We start from the raw sequence: 26,498 nt of genomic DNA, 5'->3' as shown, positions 1-26,498 counted from the left end.
CAGCTGGAAAAAAAAACAATATTGTTTCTATATGCCTTTCGTTATAGCTGTGGTGTGGACTCTGCTTTTCTTTAATATTGAGAACGAATTTTAGAACTATATCTTTAGCGTTATCTTTATATTTATCGTCCTTGGTGTGAACAGGTCTTTAACACCTTAAATTTCCATATATATATATATATATATATATATATATTTATATTTGATTAAATGAAAAGTAGTTCTGGTCCTTGAATCCGATTGGTTGAGCAGCATTCCAATAGTGCTGATATAACAGTTCAAAAGCACTGGGACTTTTATCTGTTTGTATTTAAAAGTCTGTGTTAGTGGTGGGGATTTTACTGACTCTTTCTGCAGGTTCAATCGTTACGCCAGTAGGTGGCGTAACGATTGTTCAGTGAGTCATTGACTCGACCGATTCGTTCAAACACACTGATTCATTCAGAACGTGCAAAACGTGCATTTTTTGTGTTCGTTTTATCCTGTCTATCTACTGCTTTTTTCATGTTTCATCTCCACCAATGGAAATAATTCCAACAGAAGCCAAAGCATCAAGCTTTGTGTGTCAGAAAGCCACACAGAGACCAAAAAAACAGAATAGCTTAGTGAGGGCTCGATGTTTTATCTTAAATTGAGGACATACCAGCAAATAGAGCGCACAAAGCAGATTTTCTTGACATGGAGCTCGTTTCCAGGTGGCAATGATGACACAGTTTCTCGGGATGCCCTAGAAAACAGTGTAGGATAACATGAAACACACCCACGCATGTATACAGGACGCTTCCGGTGTCCGGTGTGGAGAATGTAGTGCATTAGTGCGCGCTTGCGTGTGTGTTTGTGGGCGCGAGGCAGACTGAGCGCACATCCAGAGCTCGCGAGGCGAGCGCGCAACCTGTCCGCACAGCGCGCGAGGAGGAGAGAGCCGGTGCCGAAAATACTCTTATTATTATTCTATGAAAACGGACCTTTTCAGGCACAGCACGTTCTTGAAGGATATATTATACTTGAATTTTCTTCTTTGTGCGCGCAAGGTGTCTGTAGAAGAAATATCGGGATTTGAGGCAGGAGCTGCTGAACTGAGGAGGATTTTATCCTGTTTCACTTCTGAGGAGAAAATAGTCTCAGCTGGTGCCAACGACCAGAGAAAATACAGAAACGACACTAACAGATGAGGAGCTGAAGAGTAAGTTGAGTTTTTAACATTTCTGTTACCGTTCAGATGTGTTGTGATGTTGTTTTAATTTATTTGGGAAGCGCAGTTGTTCTTCGACCTTTCACTTAATTGACATTCATTGGAAGATAATTTGGCTGTTATTTGTATTCTCTCTCTCTCTCCCTATTTTATTTAAAGATATCATTCGATTAATATTTGATTAACATATCATATTAAAATATAGTTTGGTAGCTTGTCAGTGGCTTGTTCTATGTAAATGAGCTCGTCTCTTGGTCGCATATCAGCACCGGGTGGCTTTTTTTCAGATCTTTAACGTTAAGATGTCGATATATTTGTTATTAAAATGTTTAAATCAGTTCGGAGACGTTGACGTCCTGTGACCTATTATAAAACGCGAATCTTAATGCTGTGTGAAACACAAATGAAGTGCGTGTGATTATTCTGATGGGTTGCACACACTTATTCGTATTGCCATTATAAATAAGTATATGAAAGTGCATGTGTGTAACATGGACACGGTCATGTAAAATGTTGCCATGGCTTGTTGTTTATGTGATGAGCTGTCAGTTTAGGAGTCTGGATGAGAGAAACTGGAGGAAACCCGAAGGCTGCAGCACTGAGTCATGGGCAGGTCCGCGCGCTCCATCTCTCCGTCTCAAATCGCATCTTCTGTTCAGTTCGCAAATGACATTTTCATGTCAAAGAAAGATAGTTTTCGGAGTATGGCCGTTATGTTAATGCTAATTTTAGTGGACTAATAATTGGGAGGAAATGCATATGCACAACCCCAATCTGCTGCGACATATAGCCTACTATAAAACAAACCTGTGCAAGTAGACACAGGAGACGCCACCACATCAAAAGAAGACACGGTGGCTAATTATCTGTATGCACTAAACTAGTTTAAACCCCGATTTGGGCTGAAAAGAAATGATCAGGATGGAAGATTAGGTTTGAATTTATTGTGTTTATTATTTTCTCATTCAGATTTTTTTGTTGTTGTTGTGCAATTCAGAGAAGTGAAATGTGCTTCATTTTAAATACGCAGCAGCAGTACACTGTTGATGTCCTATGTATGCATTTTAGTGCCAAACATGTATCTATATATCTATAATAGATAGCCGAAGGTATATATTGAAATATGTCGATTTATTCTTGTAAATACTTGAGAGAGAGAGAGAGAGATAGAGAGAGAGATAAATGCAGAAATTATCCTGTCCAAAGCTTTTTTCTCTCCTGATCTGCAGATGTTTCTCCAGTGTTTTTGGCTTGAAGGTTTGGCTCTAACACCATAACACTGTACACATACTAAAGCCATTACAGAAGAGGAGAGGTTGTCTCATCCATTTCAAATCTGCCATTAATTGCTGAATTAAATGCCTTTCTGTTATGTGAAATATAAAATTGTGCAGTTGTTACAAACTCTTTCTTCCAGAGTTGACCCCTAAAACTGGCCTTTGTTGATGTATCCCAAATGCAGTCACAGTAACTGAGTCATATTAAACCAGTGCATTAAATGTCACCACATGAATCACATTTATAAGTTACCTTCAAAACCTTTTTTAACAATGGTGTTTCCTGTTTGCTTCACAAAAAGTAGGAGATATATCCAGCTGCAGACCCGCAGCACCAGCAGTTTCAGAACCGCAGCCACAGAACCGCTGCCACAGAACCGGAAGTGAGGGGCGGAGCTTACATTTTTAAAAAGAGTAGAGCCACCTTACGGTTTTTAAGGGGTCATTTGCTTTTATTACACACGATACGTCATACTTTATGTATGCATTTTATAATGACATATTAAGCATTTTATAAACATTATATACATCTTGTGTAATTTAGTTGTAGACCTATACAGTTATTAGTTGTAGACCTATACAGTTATTCGTTTCATCGTATTATGCGAGTAATTTCCTGTTTGTGATATTAAAAATAATGTTTGAAACTTCTGGGCATTTTATATGAAATATACTTTAATCACAAGATTCAAAATAAATGTTTACTCCAAAGTCAAAAACACGTGCATCATAAATTTTTCTATATGAAAACTAAAACATTTCAATAAAACACACACACACACACAAACAGCAGCATAATTTTAAAAGTAACAATCAAAATCTACACAATAATTAAATTGAAGTTTATAAAATGAACAATTCACCATTACGGGTTCTGAAACTGCTGGTGCTGCGGGTCTGCAGCTGGATACTATTGAAAAGTAGACTTGTTCTCCCAATCCAACCTTGATTTTCTTTAACTTTTTGGGATTAAATAGGCCTTCTCCTAAATGAATTTGTGAAATATGTGAATTTGTCTCTTAAATGTAGGATTCCCTTTCAGTATCGGTGTTTATTGTTGATGTGCACCAGGCCTGGACATCTGTATCTGTTTTAAACCTATGGCCTAAGCTGATGATTTCCAATTCTGGGTGGAGATGTGGAGGCCGCAGCAAATGCAGAGAAAACAGCTTCAGCTAATTAGATGTTGGAGAGCTGCTCTTATACTCTATCCAAACAGCATTTCTCTCTTGCTCTCTCTCTTTTAGCAGCTCTGCCCATGCTCATTCAGGCTCCCCATGCTGATAAATGATGTGTAATTTCAGTAATGAGTGGGAGTGTAAACATATGTGGAGAGAGGTAGTTTTTCCCCCACCTTTATTCTATGATGTACCACAGTTTCTCCATGCCATGACAGGGTGATGCAGCAGGTAAACCACCTCACAGTAATGGCAAGTGCAGCTACGCATTGAACATCTATCTCTCTAGTAACGAAGGTGTCTGAAATACAACTTGGATGACATATTGTGTGGTCAGTGTTTGTGCAGATTGAAAACGTGAGTGATGCGGTCACCGGCTTACACATCTCGCGCTCTGTATTTCCTGAGAACCGTTTTGCGCACCACATGTTATTTGCATGTAAACTGCATCACATGGAATAGCGGTTCATGGGGAAAGGGCTAGAAGACCCTTAGTGCTTTGTATAGCGCGTGGATTGACCAATCTGCAGACCAGTCGTGGCGCCTACATTTCATTCCCGCCAGTGCACTATAACAGAGCGGCCAGGGTTTTCAATTACCCTTGCTTTTGTTTGTTGTTCGACCAGAGTCTGGAAAGCAGTCCTTTTGTTTTATCCCAGCATAGATCAAGGGCCAGACTCAATCAGCAGGACTTATAGACCGGGACAATAGTCACAAGCTGCTACAAAACAAGCAGAGGACAGCAATCTGTAACAAGTAAATTGGTCTGTAATATATGGGCCATTCCTATCTTAGGTCTGTTTCACAGTGTATTAGTGAAGAAGCAACATTACTGTAATTGAGCCATTAGTTATGTTTACATGCACTTATTTTCTTCAGGTGGAATGAATCCAATCTGATTTCAGATTCTGAGACTTTTGTTTATATGAACGCTAAATGCTGCAATCCGATTAGTTTACATGTGCATTACATGTATTCCAAACAAAAGTTGTTTTTTTTTTGCATCAAAACTGGAGAAAGCACCAGAATAATACCACCAGATGCAGTTGTAGTTTTAGCCTTGTTGATATATCTAAAACGGCACCTGACATTTATGTTATAAGAGCTTTTTTGGCAAATATTTAGTAAATATTCAATCTCATCTGACCAGTTTGAAACACAAGACATAAATAAACACCCACGTTCGTATGATGTAAAGTGTATGTAGGCCGAAACGTTTACATCACGGCACTGCGCATGTGTGCAAGATATTTTTGAAACCGATGAATGAGAAAATAGTCCGATTCAAGCATTTACATGCTTAATTTTTTCCCTGTTTATTATTTCAGGTCTACACCACCCATTTCAATCTGATAGAAATTTAATTTCGATCGAGCTCAATTAGATGTTTACATGAAGGCTTTTCAGTCCAATTGAGCCATCAATCCTATTATAAACAGATTATTTGTGTGCTGTAGATGTAGCTATTGAGAATTATTACAACATTCAACACATTAACCAGAACTGTTTTTGTCTTTGTTAAAGTTCTGCTTTTAACATTTTAAACTCTGACCCATGTATTGCTGCACTGACAGTATTACAGTACCATTTCAGTGACTGCTAGGGAATTTCTAGCTGTTCACTCAGTTGAAAGGAAAAACAATGATAGATCGCTTGCGGTTGTCACAATTAACAATAACACAAAACATACAGACAGTTTGGCAAGCTGCGTAGAGGCCAGTGCTAAAGCACATCAGAAAATAATACACAGTAAACAAACTGGTTTTGATACAACACAGCTCTGTAATTTTGGACACTAGCAAGCTGTGAGTAATAAGCTTTCACACTGGAATCTGGGATAAAAATCCTTTTATCAGTTTTGTTTTGTATAATTTTCACTGGCAAACATAATACTTAACAAGACCTATAATGTGTTTTGCTTTAATGCCTGCAGTGGTGGTAAATGTGACTTTAGTATGTCTGTGTGGACAAATAGACTTGTTTAGTTGAATTTACGTGTTTTATTAAAGCTTATTAATGATTTAGTGAAATAGGTATTTGTGAAGACTACAGATTCATTTTCATTGGTTTTTAAGAGTAAAGCATGTCTTGTGTACCCAGTTAGCATTTATTAGGTTATCAGCAGACTCTAAGATGATCATAAGACATGTAATATTTGTGTAATATTTTTAAGAACACATCTGCTCTGCGTAATAGTGTTAGTTTTGTCAGCAATTTTTAATTTAGTCTTAGTCTTTTAAATTAGTTTTAGACTTAGTCCTGTGTCAAATGTACTTTTAGTTATTATCATATTTAGTCAACCTTGTCCTGTTTTTGTTTAGTCAAGTTTTAGTCGAGTAACTCCCGGTTTCACAGACAAGTCTTAAGCCTAGTCCCAGACTAAAATGCATGTCTGAGCTGTTTTAACTGAAAGAAACTTGCACTGACTTATTTTAAAATATATCAGTGCCATTGTTTTGTCTCGAGATGCACACCAGTAATGTTTTTTTCTAAGGAACATTTATAAAAGATACTTAAATGTTCTAATTGAACTGTAGCATAAACCTGGCTCAGTCTATGCCCTAAGTTTTAGTCAATTAAAACTTAGGGCATGAAAACTTTTTTGTCATGCTGTATAACGGTTAAACTGATATATATATATATATTGCTCAAAATTACAATCGCAGTGATTGTTGTCATTTGAGAAATTTAATTTTACATTTCAGGTTTGCACTTTCACCAATAAGCACAAACCAACAGAATGTGAACTCTTACACATGGTTTATTTTACCTCATCTAGTGTACTGATTTAGGCTATTATAGGCTATTTATTACATCAATTAATATCAAAGACTTAAATATTTTTTAAGTCTTTGATATTAGACTTAATATCAAAAAGTCTAATATCAACTGACTAGCGTCAGTCGCTAGTGCGCCTCTTGAGATCAGGGGAGTGAGGTTTACTTGCACAGCACCTAACAGCTGGCCTCTATTACATATGTGACCCTGGACCACTTAAGTCGCTGGGGTATATTTGTAGCAATAGCCAAAAATAAATAGTATGGGTCAAAATTATTGATTTTTCTTTTATGCCAAAAATCATTAGGATATTAAGTAAAGATCATGTTCCATGAAGATATTTTGTAAATTTCCTATATCAGATATATCAAAACTTAATTTTTGATTAGAAATATCCATTGCTAAGAACTTCATTTGGACAACTTTAAAGGCGTTTTTCTCAATATTTTGATTTTTTGTCATCCAGATTTTCAAATAGTTGTATCTCGGCCAAACAGTGTCCTATCCTAACAGCCATACATCAATGGAAAGCTTATTTATTCAGCTTTCAGATGATGTATAAATCTCAATTTCGAAAAATTGACCCTTATGACTGGTTTTGTGGTCCAGGGTCACATATGCACTCTGTCTACATTTTGAAAACTGCTAAAAACAAACTAAAATATTATAACAGTGAAATTCCTAATAGTAATTCCAATAATTCCAAATTGCAATAATGTCTCTATTAAAACAACAGCGGTTGAGTAAGTGCATTTCTTCAGCAACCACAATCGCAAACAAAATAGTCAAGATCTCATGACAGAACACAGACTGGCTGAATGACACTTTCATTTAAGCCGAACATCTCACATGGAGATCGCTAAACTCCAGCTTACTTGTTTTTCGGTGTTTTCAGATCATCGTTGGTGCTTTCGCAATGAAGAGAAAGTGTGTGCGCATGGTTGCCAGATTGAAAAAAATAAGCAAAACACTGGGCAGAAAATGTATCCTTTTAACAGAGAAGCTCTGATTTGGGGATTTGAACTCTTGATATCTGGCAACCGTACACATGAAAGCTTACTTAGTAGAAGCTCGTACTGCAGTCCGAAATAATATTTTGTCTCCTGTTTTTTTTGACGAAAATAAAAATAGATTTTTGTATAGTTTTTATTTTTTTAAATACATTTTAGTCTCGTCTTTTATCGTCAACGATATTGCATGTTGATAGTTATCACAGTTATCGTTTATTGACCTTATTGTCGTCTCATCATCGTCTCGTTTTAGTCATGGGAAAAAAGCTTGTCATCGAACAATTTTCATCATAGTTTTTGTTAACGTAATTAACACTACTGCGTATGTGCAAATTCTCAAGTTCAGTACATTTAAATAAGGTTGAATGGAAATATAGTTTGCGAAGCTGTTTTGTTCAGTATTTAATTGTCATGACTGTATTGTTTTTGGTTTTTGTTTTTGAAATGGCTTCATATTCAGCTATTTATCAAAACAGGCAGGTGAAAATTACTTGCAAAAGAGGTAAATGAGAAATCTGAAGTAACAGACAGGAAAGCAATGAGCCAAACGACACAAACACTTTTTGCATTTATCACTTTCATGCAGACCAGACTTATTTATTAGCTATTAGGGCGGCCTGTGATGAAGTTGTCTCTTTCTCACCCTTGTCTGTGCATCTATTAAAGACTGTGAAGAACCTATGCATCTATGTGAGGAGTATTAAGACGTCTGTTTATCAACACTCTACAATGCAAGTAAATCACTTGTATATGTGACTAAATCTTCACTCTGGGCAAATAAATGATGTCTAAAATTTGCCATTGGCTAATAAATTCTTAGATTTTACTCACCAGTGTGTGAGTTGGAGATTAAGTATAAGTTAGCACAGATATATTTTCATTCACCGAACACTCTGAGCACTTCAGAGTTTCACTCTCCGTCTGTGCTATTTTTAATTTCATCTCAATGGATGCGCAGCGCACCTGTATTTGACGTACCATAAACTCTAGTGTGAAGGCACACTCCTCGCCGTCACTTTGCTGAGAGCGCTGTTACTCACACACACGCAAAGAGAGAGAGAGAGAGTGAGAGAGTCTTATAATGCAGAATTTACGCGCTACATGTAAACAATATTTTTTGTTGTATTTTCCTGCCAAAATAACGGAGTTATTATTAGTTAGTTTTTCCATTTTTTTTACAGAAACATTGAATGGCAAACAATATCTTAAGCACCACCACCAGTCCTAAGTTCAGTTAAAATGACAAATATGCATTCATACTTGGTTGCCAAGTATTAAAGGGGTCATATGATGCGATTTAAATTTTTCCTTTCTCTTTGGAGTGTTACAAGCTCTTGGTGCATAAAGAAGATCTGTAAAGTTGCAAAGACTAAAGTCTCAAATCCAAAGAGATATTCTTTATAAAAGTTAAGACTTGTCCACGCCCTCCTAAAACGCCTCGTTTAAACACGCCCCCACATGTCTACGTCACTGTGTGGGAAGATTTGCATAACACCGCCCAAATGTTCACGCAAAAAAAGAAGGCGTAACTTTTATTTTCGCTGTAGTATTGTTGTTGCCGCCGCCGCCATGTTGTGGAGATGCTGTGTGTTTCGTTGTGAAAGCGAACCGCTTCGTCATGCCTAGAGCTGATCCGCAGTTATTGCGGTTATCTCGACAGCCCTATGTGCAATACTTCAGCTGTATGATTCGTTGAACGATTCAGTCTTCTGAAGTTAGTACTATCATCTCATGTAGGGGCGCGACACTTTCAAAACAGCAACTCTACATTGAGGTGAAACCTACAAATCCTGTCCTGCAGCGTTTATTAATCGTGAGATCTGCTCACGTTCTGCATATCATTTGTTGTCATGAGAAAGACTGACTGGTGAAAAACACTCTTCTGTCAGGCCCTACTGAACATCTCCAACAATGCCTCAGCAGACATATATCCCCTTCGCTGTTCCCTTTAATGATGAACACTTTCCCTACATTCTCTCACACTTTTTCATAACTTTTCAGTGCATGTGCGGTAGAGAGAAACCGGTAAAAATTATCTTTTAGACTAATGGCAGGTGTGCTAACAAGGCTGTTGGCACAACAGTGCAGGCATCTTTTTTTCTAGTTCAGTGATGGTTAGAAAAAACTCCTACAAAACATCAGCAAGTTGCTAAAAAATGATGTCGCTGCTTGATAAATATTTCCTCTCCTAATTTGATTGTTAACACGTATAGCCTAGATCCTCTGCAGCTGTTTTTATACTTATAGGTGCCTTTTTTGCATTTAATTAGACAATTTGCGTGTATGTCCCTAAGACAATCAGACAATTAATATCACTTGTAAATGTACAAAAAAAGTACAAATAAAAAATAGAGTGTGCATATTCTTTGAACACATAAGAATATATATATATATATATATATATATATATATATATATATAAATGAAGTCTGATAATTTAACAGCAAGACAGATGGTTACTGATTTTGCCAATAGGAAAGTCTATGAAGGTCTGTTCAGGAAATAAGTGTAGAGTGTTTTGGAATTGAACTCTTCAACTAATAACTTTACACCGCAGAATAAAATTGACATTTTAATTTCAAAGTTTATTCACAAGATAAATTCAGTAAGATAAAAAAATGGTTTTGACAGTACAGCTAATTTTGCTTTTCTAGCAGTTATTCTCCAGAGATTTGACCCATCGCATCTTCAGCATTGGCTTCTGAGTGTAATCCTGGTTCAACAGGAAGAATAATTTCACTTTGGTCTCTGGATGATGAGAGCTGCTATTATACTGATGTGTGCTGATTAACTCTTTCTGGCAACACATAATGGGAGTCAACATTTGTAAAAAGCCGAGCAGATATGTGGGCTTTTGGTAAAACAAGACATCTTCAGTATCCTGTTTTACGTATCAGATTCAAATTTTATTATGAATATTTACAGTAATTACCCATAATTATAGGACATGCTGGTCTGTTCTGATTTGCAGTTGTGAGCAGCAGGAAAACATAGTGCTAGATGCATATAATAAAATGCAACTAAACAGTTTATTATAGTTAACTATAAAGGGTTATTATGCTTAACTAAAACTGAAACTAAAACCATGAAGAAAAATTTTCATTAATTTAAATAAAATAAACATCAACTAAATTTCTTAAAACACTTTATATTTCAGCTAGTTTGCAAAGCATTTGTCATTTTAATTTAGTTTAATTGAAATAAATTTAATTTGAAATAAAGTAAATAAAAATATATAGACATAAAAATAAAAAAAAATACTAAAAATGACAAAAACACAACAAAAGTACTAAAACTTTCACTAAAATTAAATTGAGAATGGAAAATATAAAAATAAAACTGATTCATAATATTAATAAAAACTGCAATACTACCTCACTTATACTAAAATAACGCTGCAGGCTGCATCCAATCAAACTATACTGCATTATCACGCATACAGACCAATGATTAATGCGTTTGCTATGGTGCTTGGAAAATCCTATATATGTGAGCATACAGATAACACATAATAAGGCCACTTACAGTGAAAATGTCGCTTCCTCTGTTGTATCCATGAATCATCACGAGCATTCAGTTCAACTGAATATCTTTAGGCATATTGAACACACCAATGTCATGTGTCTGTGTTGACAGTTCCCTAACAGCGTTTCTCTTTGAGGGAACAAAGCGTAGATGGACTGTCTTTTTATCTTGAATCCCAAGCTTGTTGATTAGATTGTCTGAGACCGAATGAGTGTCGGATGACTTTCATTACAGTCATTAATCCATCAGTTGAGTTTCAAAGGCTCTGACATGTCTCAAATTAGGATAAACCACTATACAACTCAGGCTTGATGTTCTGACTGTTCATATTTGTAGGTACTCAGACCGATTCGTGACTACACGCGTATATGAGCGTGTGTGTTTTATGAGCCGTGTCCTTTGAAGGCGATCTGCAAGTGACCAGCCACTCTGTCTTTTTATGGGAGTTTTATGGAGCCTCTCCCAGATGGTGGAAAGATAGGTGTTAGATTGTGACTGCTATAATAGGCCACAGGACAAAGTGGTCCATCTCTGGCCTTGACACGCTCTGGGGATTGAAACTCAAGAGTGTATATATATCAAGCCACCACTGTTTAATAAAATATTCCATCATATCTGTCAGCAGGAAAGCTTTTTGTGCTTGAGTCTGAAGTGCCCAAGGCTATCTGTGAAGCACGGGGACTGATGAAGTCATTGTTTCTTTAGATGTGATCATCTTAAATCATCAATTTACAGTGCTTACAGTAGCTTTATATCCTTTCCAATAAACATGTGAACTGTGAAGTAAACAACCGTTAACCACAGACTTTCTGAAAGCTGTCCTTTTTCGATTTGATTTTTACAATTTTTTAAATTAAATTTTTAAAAACGAAACACCGCTGTGTTTGAATGGAGATGCGCAGCGGCTCCGCTGTGTCTTTGTTTTAAACTATTTTCGACTATTTTCTGTTTTGTTTATTGAATTGTATTGTATTAAAACAGTATCACATTTACAAACTCCCTTAAAAATCATTAAAAGCTGTCACTCATCTTAGCTCATCACGATCTCACATTTATAATCAAGGAAGCTCTCTACACTGCGCAATGAATCTCTTATTTACACCCTGTCTACACTTTGCTTATGAAAGGATTCGTGAGATATGTCTGTGATACATTACTCAACGCTGCAAAAACACGTAGAAACCTTTGAAGCTCCCCCGAGCGCAATCACAAGTATGATGATGATCGGGTCAGTCGCACTGGTGCTCCTAAAAAAAATTTCATAGTCGCACGCAGTAGATTTCAGTCGCAAATGTGACTGAAATGGTCGCACTGTAGAGCCCTGCTACCGCAAACCGGAACAAGTATACTGCATAGAAATTTCCTGTCAGCGCGTTATTTGAGGGGCCTTTGCTTTTCCGGTGAGCATGAGCGGTACACGAGCGGAACGCACATTCATATTGAGCGGAATATTGAGCGGAGCGTCAAACCTCGCAGTGATGAGGAGAGTGAAACCTGTGCGCTGAATACTGCTGGGTGGGGCGCGGCGCGGCGCGCCTTATATATTATTATTGTATGTAGCCTATATTTTCGGCTGCCGAAAATTCAGTGCATCCCTAGTAGTTCCTTCTTCTATAAAATGCCATATTTCTGGGTAAAGAGCTGTGCAGCATACAAATAGATGCCTTAAACTGTCAGAGGCATATTCTTGTCAAAATTATGTTTGATGTGTGTATTGTGTTTGTATCTATTTATGTTTTGATGTCAAAATCGAATAGAAAGCAGTAATTGATCTTTTCAAGTCTCATGCAAGCACATTTTATTGCATGATTTACTGATTTACAGAATGAGTAGATTTTGATAGTTATCAGCATGTATTTGTGCATGTAAATACACTCATGATGGATAGATAAAAGTAGGATATGTTCAAGAAGAAATGTGTGCTATTTAATGAGTAAATCCCACCATGCACTTAGCCTGGTTACGATTTAATTAATGTGAGCGTGTTGGCACTGAGCAATGGGAAATCTGCCCCTCTTCAACCCCTTTATCCCCTCATGTTCTGCAGAACCCTAAACCTGCCCCGCAGGTGAGCATTGATGAAAGAAGCGAATGATTCATGAGCTCACGTGCCTGCCTCCCCCTCTGAGACCCGGCCAACTGCAGGCATTATCAGTAGTAAATGGGTCTGAAAACGCTTCGGCCAGGACAGGCCATACACGGTGTGATTTATTGGCCATGATGCTGCAAATAGTTAGTCGTGTTACCAGAGGGATATAAGCATTTTCATGGCCACAGTTCAAGTTTATTTCAGACATAAATTCTGGGAGACATGGAAAGGAAAAAAGCCATGGTAAATTTATGACAAGAGAGATGTTGTTTGCAAGCAGCCAGCAGGAAGCGTTGTTTTAACAAACCAAGGACAAGGATGAACGACTGTTTTGTTCTCTTATCTTACGTTCTGTCAAGAGCTTCGTTAAAGATGAAAAACAAGAACATTTGCTAGAAGAACTTAAAAATAACATGGGATGGAGTTCAAATCCTCAAAGTTGAACTTTGAAGTCGAAACCAAAAGAATTGAGCTTTCTAGAAAATAAATTGCATGCCCCTGCTGTTTTGATGGCGTTTAGTGCATTTGTTTCATGCACCATGGAGAACAATTAACATTTGAACTTGACACGCTGCAAGCATGTGAAGGGCAGAACAATGGTGAAGGATCTTGGTGGCAGTGATCAGTACGTTGTCAATGAAAACATCACTTCAGCTCTCTGGTCCTTCTCTTTGTCTCTCTGTGTCTATTCTTGTTAATGCTTAGAAACTGTGATCAATGTTCATGATCGATCTACTGCACAGCTGGACGGGATCACATTTCCTCTACACTTTACAGCATGTCTCAAGGGGTGGGAAACATTTACTTCACATTTGACATGGACACGATGATCCTGTTTACTGGCTGACTGAACCTTTGTATTAATTATTTACCTCACATTGCGGAACAAATCATATTATCAGAGAGAAAACATTCAGGACTGTGCTGTTTTCAGGAGAATCATTTCACACATCGACGTTAACCACAGTTGCGTGTTTGTATTTGTATACTTGTTGACCTTGAAATGTCAAAGTTTTTGAATTTGAATTCTTATAATGTTTATCCTTTGCTTTTGCTGATAGTAGCCAATTTTCCATAGCTCTCTGGGCTTTTTATATCTAGAAATGTAGGATTCACAGTTGTGTTCAAGACTAGTTGTTTGACAGACCTATGTTATATATATTGCAGCACTTCTTGTTAAGTTTTATATTTGCTGAAAGCATCAAATTCTTCCTCAATTAAAGGGGTCATATGTTTCAATTCACAATTTCAATTTTTCCTTTCTCTTTGGAGTGTTACAAGCTCTTGGTGCATAAAGAAGATCTGTAAAGTTGCAAAGACTAAAGTCTCAAATCCAAAGAGATATTCTTTATAAAAGTTAAGAGTCAACTACACCTACCTAAAACGGCTCGTTCTAACACGCCCCCACATGTCTATGTCACAATGTGGGAAGATTTGCATAACGCCACCCAAATGTTCACGCAAAGAAAGAAAGTGTAACTTTTATTCTCGCTGTAGTATTGTTGCCGTCGCCGTCATGTCGTGAAGACGCTGTGTTTCGTTGTGAAAGCGAAACTACTTTGTTTGGTCTTCCAAAAGAGGACGATATCCGCTTCGTCATGCCGAGAGCTGATCCGTGCTGGTCACTGAGGAAATAGACCCTTTCAGCCAGTTTCAGCTGTTTCCATGATAGAACATCATTATAGTCAGATCTGAGCCTTATGCAAAACTCTTGTTTAAATCTCTCACCACAGTTTTGAATTCTGGATAAGACTGATCTCTCTGTATCACAGTGTTTCCAAGGGCTGACATTCACTGACCATACATACAAACACACCACAGGATAAATACTTAAAGGAACAGAGCGTCTTCACGGTAGTCTTATTTGAAATGTCACAGTTACTACAGTTCCTTCAACTAGACTTACAGTAATTAAGTACTTTGTAGACTCAGTCCTGCACATGGTGGTTAGAGTTAAATGCCTGTGTGTGAGTGGATCCTTTTGGGCCATCTCTATAAGTACTGTCTTTAGCTCAAAGTAATTTGTAGTGTGACACAGATCATTGTCATCATAGAAACACCACAGAGAGCCCCAAAGAAGGCTAACTTAGATAAATTGCATTTTCTCTTGGGCCTTGACAGTCTAAACTGCATTTTATATAGATTGAGAATAAACACATTTGCATTTTTTTGTTTTAGCTAATGAAACAGTGCTCCAGTTAGAAAATAAATTCTTGTAACTGCAAAGCACAAGCTCAAGCAATGCCAAGGTCATGGGTTCGATTCCCATGGAATGCATAAACTGATAAAACATATACTTTGAATGCAGTGTAAATCATTTAGCATGAAAGCATCTGCCAAATGCATAAATCTAAATGTAAGTGCATTTAAAAGTGTGTTTAAATTTGTAGCAAAAGTAATGTCATAGGTTCGATTCCCAGGGAATGCATAAACTGATAAAATATATACTTTGAATGCAATGTAAGTCACTTAGGATGAAAGCATCTGCCGAATGCATATATCTAAATGTAAGTGCATTTAAAAGTGTGTTTAAGTTCCTAGGAATGGCAAAGTCTAAGGTTTGATTACCACATTCAAATGCATAAATATAATTGTATTCACTGTAAGCCGAGTTGGATAAGAGCGCTGTCAAATGTGCGGATGCAGCTATAAAGCTTTTGGTCTTTTGGCATTCTGTGAAGCACTGTTGGTTTTGTTTCTTGGAAACATTTTTATTGTAAATAAAAGACGTCTATCATTCGACATACCAATTGATTTAGCATTTCCCCTGTTGCTATTCAGACGACACCCCATAGACTGTCATCAGTTTTTGAGCAATAAGAGACAGAACGATTTAACCACAAACTCACACAAGCAATATATGCCAGTGCCGTTCTGTTGATATTTGTTGCTTCTGTTTTTGTTGTTCATGTTCATTTGCTGTGCTTCTGCTTTGCATAGTCAATTTGCATCTTCTCCCTGAGATTTACTACCTAAATTCTATCAACAAGCTTTCTGTTTTCATTCTTTATAAAAAGTGGTGATACTTGAGAAAGATGTCAGAGCATTTGTAATAGATTGGCTGATGGCAACTTGGTAGGAAAGCCTCGACAAAATTGTAATCCTATTTCAATTCTGACCCATTTAGTCGCTGATGAGAGAAGAGAGATGTGATATTTCATCTCTGATAGGACAGGCATGATTCTGAGTCACCTGTATAACATGACGCCCTCTGGCTCTCTTCACCAAAAAACATCAGTTGTACACCGTCACCTCTGTAAAGATGTTGCTTCTTCAAGCATCCGGATTTTTGATGTTAAACCATGTCCTGTCAGTGTTTAAGTGTCGTACCAATCACAGACGTGCTTTAGGCTGAGTTTTCCACTCCGTGCCCACGAGGGGAAGTGGCCTGCTGGGTCTGGCCCCACTCAGTTTCAATGCAATCTGCTACCGCTGTGGGTGGTGCACCTGTACGCTGACGGAACTGCTTCTGTTATCAAAAGGAGGCTCCGGTTTAGTGAGGCGAGTGGTTTTGCACTTTGGGTATTCTTGTCATGCGTTACGTACTAAATGTTATACTGTCATATAAATGTTTTGTTTAGAAGTGCAAACAAACTTACAGCAAAGGTAAGTGCATGGGATTTGTTACCAAATGTATGTTGTAACATGTCAGTCCATGTTCTGCTGCCCCCAACTGGCTCATATCCTGAGTGACTGTGAGTGCCAGTGATTTGTGAGTTTCTGTAACTCGATGTGCAATACAACTAGACGAGAGAAAAGAAGTGAAGCGCCATTACAACATAACATTCATGCATGAGCACTTCAGTGATTTCTTGGTTGAGTGCTTGGTTGTTTGAATCAGTTGACAGGTTAAAAGAAACTCCTCAGGTGTTCATGTTAATTGACCCTAGCATTAACTCATGCCAGGATAATTTTTCATAGCAATGCTATTTACCATATTATGTCGTTTTAACTTTTTTTTTTTCTTTTGAGGGCTGGAAAAAATAATATGAAATAAGTACTATGTAAATTGAATATGCAGTAAATTTTTTTTAGTTTAGCTTTTTGTGAGTTTGAGTGGAGTAAATCTTGCCTGCAGGTCTGCCTGACAAAGAGTTTTTGATTCAATTTGATTCAGATTCACAAACTCTTGATTTGAATCGATTCCAACCTTGATTTGATTCAATATCGATTCTTTTGGGTATACTGTATGTCAGGTACAGTACATGTACATTCTTTCGTAAAGAAACAAATCTCTCTCGACTAATGATGTAAACTATACTGGGAACCCTCTTACTTGATACATTGCTATAATCTTAAAGGTTAAAAATAATAAACCATTAGAACTCCAAACTATGAAAGTCAGTTGCTGTTTATTTTTAGATATAATAATCAACACTCAAAACACATTTAAATTTGATATAAGGCAGTTTTATATCACATTTATTATGATATAATTATGTTTTATACATGAATTTGTTGTTGAAATATAAACACTTAAACAGTGGCTGTTATAAAAACATGCATTAAACAAAACATTATTATCATTCATAATATAATAAATATGAAATATAATGCATATGTTTAGCAAAATTATCCTCTCTAGAGTTATTTTTTTCTCACCAACTACCAATTTTGGACATTGAATGGCTTTCCTGTGGTAAATGTAGCATTATGTGTTTTTCACAAGCTGTTTTTGTGACGTCTCTTTCCGTGGTTGAAACACTGTTTGAGCGATTACATGAGAGATAACACATTTCCTTATGGTGTGCATTCGTGTTTGTTTCGTGCATTAACTAGTTAGCAAAGAGGAAGAGATTAATCAATTATTCATAAAAATTGGTACCTGACATTCAGTACAGATTAAGCAGTCTCTCTAAAATAATTCAGAAAAATTCCTTATCTAAAATCAATGGAAAGGTCATGGAAAAATCATGAAGATTCACTATGTGGGAAAGGTGTTGATGTAAGACTTTGTTAGCCTTTGTGACGTTTGTCTTTGAGAGAGAAAGATTCAGTCACCAGTGCCAGCAGCATGACCACAGGACAGTCCATATTCTCTCATGACTTCATTTTCAACACACCAGTGCGCATTGAACATAGTTGCCTCTCGGCCTCTGAACAGAAAGAAGGACGGCAGAATGTTATATATTTAATCTGCTCTTGAGATGCTCTTCATTGAGTCTCTGAAGCCTCAGGGCTTCAGCGTTCTCCTTCACTCACTGTTTGCAATGCCTCACAGTGATTTTTATTAATTAAGCATTCTGGTAAACAAAACCATAAAGTAGCCATTAGACATTTCCAAGACAGCTTCTGTTGACGAGTTAACCTTAGCGGCTGTAATAACCTTGATTAAGTTTGTTCTTTGCTGAGTAGCCATGCACAGTAGTGTTTTATCTAAGAGAGATTGCCGCACGCATGGTTGGATGAATGTGCTGAAACAGCCACTTGAACTTCCGCCGTTAATGAGTTAGCGTGTAGCTTAGCAACTTCTGGTCATGAACTCTCCTGAGGCTGATTTGGTGCAATTAGAAAATTGTTGTTTTATAAAGCATAAGATAAGAAATCATAAACAACCAGCGCTTTTAGCCTCTATGTGCCACGAGGTACTGTGACCAGGTTAATTCTCTCTCTCTTTCTCATACTCACTGCAATGTGTTTACGTTTCCAGGAATCCTCTGAAGCCGATGACTGTGTTCTTCCAGAGTTTCATGGCATGTGCACGCTGGTTGATGTGTTGAGAAATGAGAGGGTAATACCGTCCGCCACATGTGCAGTCATATTTTATTTCTCACCAGAGTTTCCTTGTGGCTTCCTGAATTTCATCACCTCTCAGACTCACACCTGCTGATGATAGCCCACATAAAAGCAACAGCAGGACATGGAAAGCATACAAACATCCTTACAAGTCAATCAGCACTCCAGTCTTTTAACACTGCGTCTACTTTTCCAAACCTAAGAATTTTAATGAGCGTGTTTATAGTAGTGGCTGATGAGCAGTGCTGGATAAAGTACTTGAAATCCACACTTAAACTAAAGTACAGATATCTTACCAGAAAATGACTTTGGTAGAAATGAAAATAACCGTTTAGAATATTACTTGAGAAAAAGTTTTAAAGTATGTGATATTTATTGTACTTAAGTATGAAAAGTATTTTAAATATTAAACTTACTTAAGTATTGAAAGTAAAAGTACAAGTACATTCAAAATAGAAAAGGAGCAAATAAATATTAAAAATTGTTCTATACACAGTTTGAACAGCAAGATTGTTTGGTTTTAACTCTTTCTTTCATGTTGTATCTTTGGGTTAGCATATCTCATTTGGTACGAAGTCTCTTTCATTCCAACATAAGAAAACAGTTTTTGCAAATATGGAATCTGCATCTGAAGTGACATTTAGATCCATTTACACAGACTGTTTAATTCAGCTCAGAGGGGACATGTGTACATTTAACCAGGATGCATTTACAAATGCATAAATAATGATTTGTTTTAAACATAATGATTTGTTTTAAATATTGATATTTGAAAAGATTTAAAACATGAAAAGATACTTGAAATGTGAAATTAAAGCCGCCAGTAGGTGGCAACAAGCCACTGTTAATGAGTGAGTCATTGAGATTAAATCAATTCTTTCAAAGGGTTGATTCATTCAGGAATGAAACATGTGACTGATTCATTCAATAAGGAAATACTGTCCTGTGTGTTGCTCAGCGGCGCAAAACTATTTTCATTGGCGAAATAGAGCAAAAACAGGCATCTAAAATGTAAATAACTTGTATAAAATCAATATTACATTTGTTATCATGCTGATATCTGGAGAAAAAAAACACTCTTAGTGTGATAAAGATTAACTATATTAAGTGATATAAAAAGACATAAAGAGGCATTTTGCCTCATATCTTGAATCTTATGGGCATTCTAAATGCATTTTAATAGACTCTCTGGGTGTGTTTTTGTTTGATTTTTGTGATATACTCGATAATGTCAGATCGCACATCGTTAAAACAACACTTACAATATTAACGCAGATGATATATATCGCAGACCCCAGCCTTGACTTGAGTGGAAAATGAAATCAACCTCTTTTGTGTGAGCACTTGTTTGCACATGAGCAAAGGTGTTTTTTTTGTAGCATTCTAACTTGCAAGCGCCAGAACACTGATTTGTCAAACCTGCTTTCTTGCAGTCTGTCTTCTTCCAACTTTATTTTGTAGTAAGTAACAAATATGCTTCAGGGAAATGTATCGGAGTAAAAGTATAAATTTTAATTAGGAAATATAGTGGAGTAAATGTGAAAGTTGACAGAAATATTAAAACTCAAGTAAAGTACAGATTCTCCCCAAAAATACTTAAGTACTGTAACGAAGTATTATTACTGAAGTTACATTACACCACTGTTCAGAATGGCATACTTCCATTCTCCTATTTCTGCAGTATGTGTGTATATATATACACTGAACAAAGTCTTAGATCTTTGAGTTCAGCTCATGAAAAATGGGGGCAAAAACAAAAGTGTTGCGTTTATAATTTTGTTCAGTGTATATATATACACACATACACATATTGTGCACAGTATGCATAGAATAACTGATGACCTACTTTATTTTGCCTAAATGTGCAGTATATACCAGAGCACACTGCATGCAAAACTGCATATGTGCATAACTTGACCTTGGCATTGCTTCCAGTACAAATTCCAGTGTGACATTAGTAATATCACCCACAATTTTTCTTGACACATTATTTGATAAGACTGCCAAATGTTACAGTAAAACACATTTTAACACAAAATTTAATAAAAACATTTTGGATCTAAGATGATTTGGAAATACACATGCAGTATGATGAGGTAATGTTCCAAAAACATAGATACTGCATTATTTTCATTTAATGTACTATTTTTTAAAAACAACATTAGACAGTATACAGTATATACTGCATTATACAAGCCAATGTTTGAGTGCGATGAAGAGGCCAGTTGTCATCAGCGGGGGTTCATTGATGCCAAATGGCTTTATGACTTATGACTATGCCATATGACTTTGTATCTCTGAGCTGTTTTCTGCAAACTTGGATCTGTGGTTGGTGGTATTTATATTTATAGAATGGGACACTCTTATTGTAGAGTATTTATTTTAACAGATTTATCATACATTTGTATGCAGCCATGCATATGATTCATCAATATTTTTGGTCCATCGTATCGTAAAAAAATGTTGAAGCTTTGAGTTGTTTTTTTCCCCCAACAGTCAAAATAAGTGGGGTCTAAAACATAAATGAACTATATTGACTTTCCTTAGTTTTGGGTAAACTGTCCTTTTAATTCAAACTTCAAACTTCATCTCTCTTCTCTGTTCTGTGTTTGTGTGCCACGTTTCTTTAGGAGGAGAAGCTTTGAGATTCATGCAATGTGTTTATTTTTGGGGCGAGAGCATTCGTCAGAGTGAAGCACAGGGTGGAGAAGCATACGGCATCTTTCGAGGACAGCTGGAGGAAGGGGATGCTGGGATACGTAAGCTCGCTATTCTCCTGCTGGTTGACTGGGAGTATTTCCCCTGTGTGGGGCGAGAATGTGATTGAGGGGCTCCGGGGGCTTATGGGCACATTAAGACCCCCATCGGTCCATGAGACAGATGGACCGTATCTCACGACACCACAGCCACTGCCTCCCATTTGTTTAATCTACAAAATGATTTATTCAAAGACTTATTTCATGACAAAAGTCTCTTCAGAGATGCAGTTTACAGGTGCGGTGCAGATACAGCAGCCTTTGAATGAGAGCCTGACTTTACACCCACATGAATGTGATGCTGGCTGCTTTGGCCTTGATCAGGCTCTTTCTCTGTTGATCAGTAGCCCTTGGACTGAACTGAGGCATACAACTGTGCGTGTTTCACTTTGTGGTACTGAGTGTGTAGAAGCTTTCCTAATGTGTCAGCAACAGTTTTGTTCACGCGCACACTCGAGCAGGAGTGTTAAACACACTGAAAATATAATAAAAGTGGTAGCAGTCTTTCTGTTAATTATATGCTGCACAAATGCATGCTTTTCATGATCTGCTGATGTGTAGGTGACACAACTATTTCCATAATAATTGCAGAGTTTGACTGAGAAGCAGATCTGCATTTGTAATTAGTTGTGCAGTTGTTTTTGTTTGTTTGTTTTTGGATTACATTTTATTTTTATTATTATTATTGCAGTCGTTTTTATTATATTTAATTAAAAAATATTACAATTACTTTAAATTATTATTATTGTTATTACAGTTTTTTATTTGTTGTTAGATTTCACAAACGATTAGTATTAAATTATTATTTGAACATTTCTCTTTTAATATTTATTGTATTATTCAATATTATTTTGATATTTATGCATATATATGTATATATGTAACATTAAATAATAATAATAATAATTATTATTATTATTACAGTAGGTTTTTTCATTACATTTAATTTTACAAACAATTATTAAATTATAGCCCGACCAATTTATCGGTCTGCCGATTTTATCGGCCGATATGAGCCTGTTGCAGATATATCGGCATCGGCATATATGCCACAGATATGCCACCGATATGAACATTTTTTTTACAGAAAATAAAATGCAGATGAAATGCTTGTAATGGTGTAATTACGGAGTTTGTCCAGCAGAGCGTGCTCCATTGTTTGATACTGGTGGCCTGGATGAAATGCTTTAAAGCTTAAAAGGTGTATATGATGTTGCTAAAAAGAACATTATTTTGTGTATTTGGTGTAATGAAATGTGTTTATGCGGTTTAAGGTTAAAAAAACACATTATTTTCCACATACTGTGGAAGTACTACAACAATACTACAGCGAGAATAAAAGTTACGCCTTCTTTCTTTGCGTAAACATTTGGGCGGAAATCTTATGGAAATTTCCAAAGTAATGGAAATCTTCCCACATCGTGACGTAGACATGTGGGGGCGTGTTAGAACGAGCCATTTTAGGTAGGCGTGGTTGACTCTTAACTTTTATAAAGAATATCTCTTTGGATTTGAGACTTTAGTCTTTGCAACTTTACAGATCTTCTTTATGCACCAAGAGCTTGTAACACTCCAAAGAGAAAGGAAAATTTGAAATCGCATCATATGACCCCTTTAACTTAAACTAAGAGGTCAGTAAGATTTTATTTTTCTTATTTGTTTTGAAAGAAATTAATACTTTTATTCCTCAAGGATGCATTAAATGGATCAAAAGTGACAGTAATGACTTTTATAATGTTATGAAAGATTTCTGTTTCAAATAAGTGCTGTTCTTTTGAACTTTCTATTCATCAAATAATCCTGAAAAATGTTTCCACGAAAATATGAAGCAGCACAACTGTTTTCAACATTGATAATGATAAGAAATGTTTTTTGAGCTGCAAATCAGCATATTAGAATGATTTCTGAAGATCATGTGCCACTGAAGACTGGAGTAATGATGCTGAAAATTCAGCTTTACATCACAGGAATAAATTACAATTTAACATATATTCAAAAAGAAAACATTTATTTTAAATTGTAATAATATTTCACAATATTACAGTTTTACTGTATTTTTGATCAAATAAATGCAGACTTGTTGAGCAGAAGAGGTTTAACAACCCCAAACTTTTGAATGGTAGTGTAGGTCTTAAAGGCTTTCTCTAGATATCAGCATTGGCCAATGAAACACCCATGCAAGTCAATAACAAATGGCTAGGGTGTTCTGGGTATTTGTCAAGTTGAAAATAAGTTCTTGTTCATGTCTTTGTATTCTGGTCTCTCATTGTAATTTTGTGGGATTTTTGCACATTTTACTCTCCGCCTGGTGAAAATTATGAATTCAGTTGCTTAAAAATATGGCTGCACGATTTGAGGTATCAATCATGTTTGTGACATAAAAGGTATAGTTTAAACCTTGGGGTTAGTGGTTTGTTTAAATATCACTAATGAGTCACTTAGCCTGCCAAAGAATAAAATGAACTGCTAAAATGACAACCACAATATAAAAAAAAAAACAAACACCGCTAACATATATGGATATGAGGAAAATATATGTTTCCTGTTCCTGCACGATTGAAATCTCACCCCAGTCAATATTGAGCAAATCCTCGCGGCTTGCAGCACGTAATAAAGCCCAGACCATCCACAAAGAAGAAACTTTATCTCACCACAGAGAAAATAATCAGTTTTCTCTGTGTATATAATTGAGGGCAGCCCTTGAAAGACAATAGAAGAGATTGAAGTGGCCTGGTTAATTGTCTGTGGGTTTGTGCACCGTGTCTTGACTCTAAAGCAGAGATTTCCTGCTGTGGTTCTGGGAACGAGAGCTGAATTAGCCGGGAGAATATGACTCTAAAATTATTCACATTACAAGCTACAGTAGTTCATGGCAATAGAGAGTGAATATTTTATGTAGAGTTGTTCTGGCGCACAGGGAAATCTAATTGGTTGCTCTTTTGCAGCTCTTATTTCATTTAAGCATCCTCCTCCTTAGAAGAAACACAGATAGAAACAAATGACAATTGTTGACATACATACACAAAAATATGAAGCAGCACAACCATTTTCAACATTGATAATAATCAGAAATGCTTCTTGAGCTGCAAATCATCATATTAGAATAATTTCTGAAGGATCATGTGACACTGAAGACTGGAGTCATGATGCTGAAAATTCAGATTTGATCACAGAAATAAATGACATTTTACAATATATTCAAAGAGGAAAGTTATTTTAAATTGCAATATTTCACAATTTTACTGTATTTTTGCTCAAATAAATGCAGCCTTGGTGAGCAGAAGAGACTTAAAAAAAAATCTTAATCATTCCAAACTTTTGACCATTAGTTGTGGACATATAGCTCAGATAATCTGGAGTGCGTTTCCTGATAACGTTGTCTCTTAGCGCGCTACGAAGACTCTAAATGTATATCTTAACTAAAAGTGTTCCTAGGCTTGTTCCTCAAACTATACCTTAGGAGATTGCGTAAGATATACCTTCTTGCGTGCGACGTTACCAGGTGCTGTTCTTGGCGGTGGTGCTGAATTGGTTGATATCGATGGCTCGAGAGGCTCTATGCCAGGGTTGCTTCAGTGTGTTATGTGAGAAAGCAGTGTTCTTTATAAAAGATAGATTTGATTTTAAATAAAGACACAGAACTCTTTCCTGTTAAAACGCAACAAACTTGCGAGAAACTTTTACTTTCGCTTGCCAACATAGGCTACATCACGTCAGGGAAGAAAACCAAGTAAAGAAAAATATATGCCCAGAGCACCTCCCAGTGGTCACCACATAAAATACAAGGGAAAGAAACCTACATGAGACACTGCTTAATAATTTAACAGCTTTTAACAAAAGAAAAAAAAATCTTCCAACAAGAAGTACTTTATAAATATTTGAAATTTCATTTATCAGGACTCGTGGAATCCTATAAAAATAATCCAAATAGCAAACTAAATCTAACCCTGGATATTTTATATAATTTAGAAATAAGTGTGTGATCCTGCAACCTCATGCCCAAATGTATCATGCGCATCAGTAACTGGCAGTACACCTTCACTGGCCTTTGAAAGGGTCATTTATATTATCATAATATATTTTCAATTGTGTCTTCATTGTCTGCACAACCAGGGTTGATTGCCCAGCAGCTATGGGATTAGATCTCTGCGACAATTCTGTGCACGAAAGATCATATTTTGAGCGTGCAAAAGAGTTTTGTGGAGAAAATGTTTGTCTCGCAAAGAAGAAAGTATTTAGAGTGCAGTCAGGTTCTCAGAGACTTAGGTTAAGTATAGAATCCTAAAAAATGACCCCTACTTAATAAGAATCACATACTGTAGTAAAATGTGTAGTAAAATGCTTGAAAACTGATTTTTTTTAATATATAGGCTTTATAGACAGATACGTTGAGAGAGTGACTCTTGAAGGACCAGCACCACATCCTCTTGTTGTACCACTGTTTGAGTAATTTGTCTTCCAGAATCTGGCAGTAAGTTTTGGGAGTTAATTTTTAGTCCATCTCGAGATTTTATCTGTAGAAGACAATCTGCTTAATAATTATGCACACCTGAATATGAGGCATTTTTCACTTCCAGCCTTCATGAACAATAATATATAGGTTATAAGTGATTAAATACAAGATTAATAGTAGTTATTAAGATTGATGTCGTTTGGAATTGGTAAAATGTGCTTGGAAAAAAATATAATCAGAATATCAACTGTATTTTCCCTCTTCCGCTGTCATCAGGAATGCATGGAATGTTGTAATTGGTTGTCAAGGCAGCCAATCAGAATTTAGCAGCCTCGTCTCTGATTGGCTGGAATTATGGCATATTGTAACGCTGGGTTGTGTTGAGCAAGCGAGATGTTGGCATTTAGAGAGCACTGAGGGCGGGCATCAGGTGAGCACGCTAGTGAAACGTTGCACGCTCAAAAGAGAAGGTCTGCACACTTAAATGCAAAATTGATTTTCGTG

General features: G+C 36.5%; 1 protein-coding gene across 1 annotated transcript in view; it reads left to right on the top strand.

Annotated features, from left to right (window-relative positions):
- Window positions 1-867: 867 nt before the first annotated feature.
- Window positions 868-26,498, top strand: part of LOC107690820 (receptor-type tyrosine-protein phosphatase F-like) — a gene marked incomplete at its 3' end in the record, with an annotated part of 148,432 nt that continues 122,801 nt past the window's right edge. Inside the window, exon 1 of the mRNA XM_016489240.1 lies at window positions 868-1,183. The remainder of the gene's footprint in view (window positions 1,184-26,498) is intronic.

Source organism: Sinocyclocheilus anshuiensis, unplaced genomic scaffold (assembly GCF_001515605.1).
Source record: "Sinocyclocheilus anshuiensis isolate Anshui unplaced genomic scaffold, SAMN03320099.WGS_v1.1 scaffold1753, whole genome shotgun sequence".
In the NCBI taxonomy this organism is placed as follows: domain Eukaryota; kingdom Metazoa; phylum Chordata; class Actinopteri; order Cypriniformes; family Cyprinidae; genus Sinocyclocheilus; species Sinocyclocheilus anshuiensis.
Note: the sequence above shows the minus strand (reverse complement) of the source record. Positions and strands in the feature narration are given on the sequence as shown.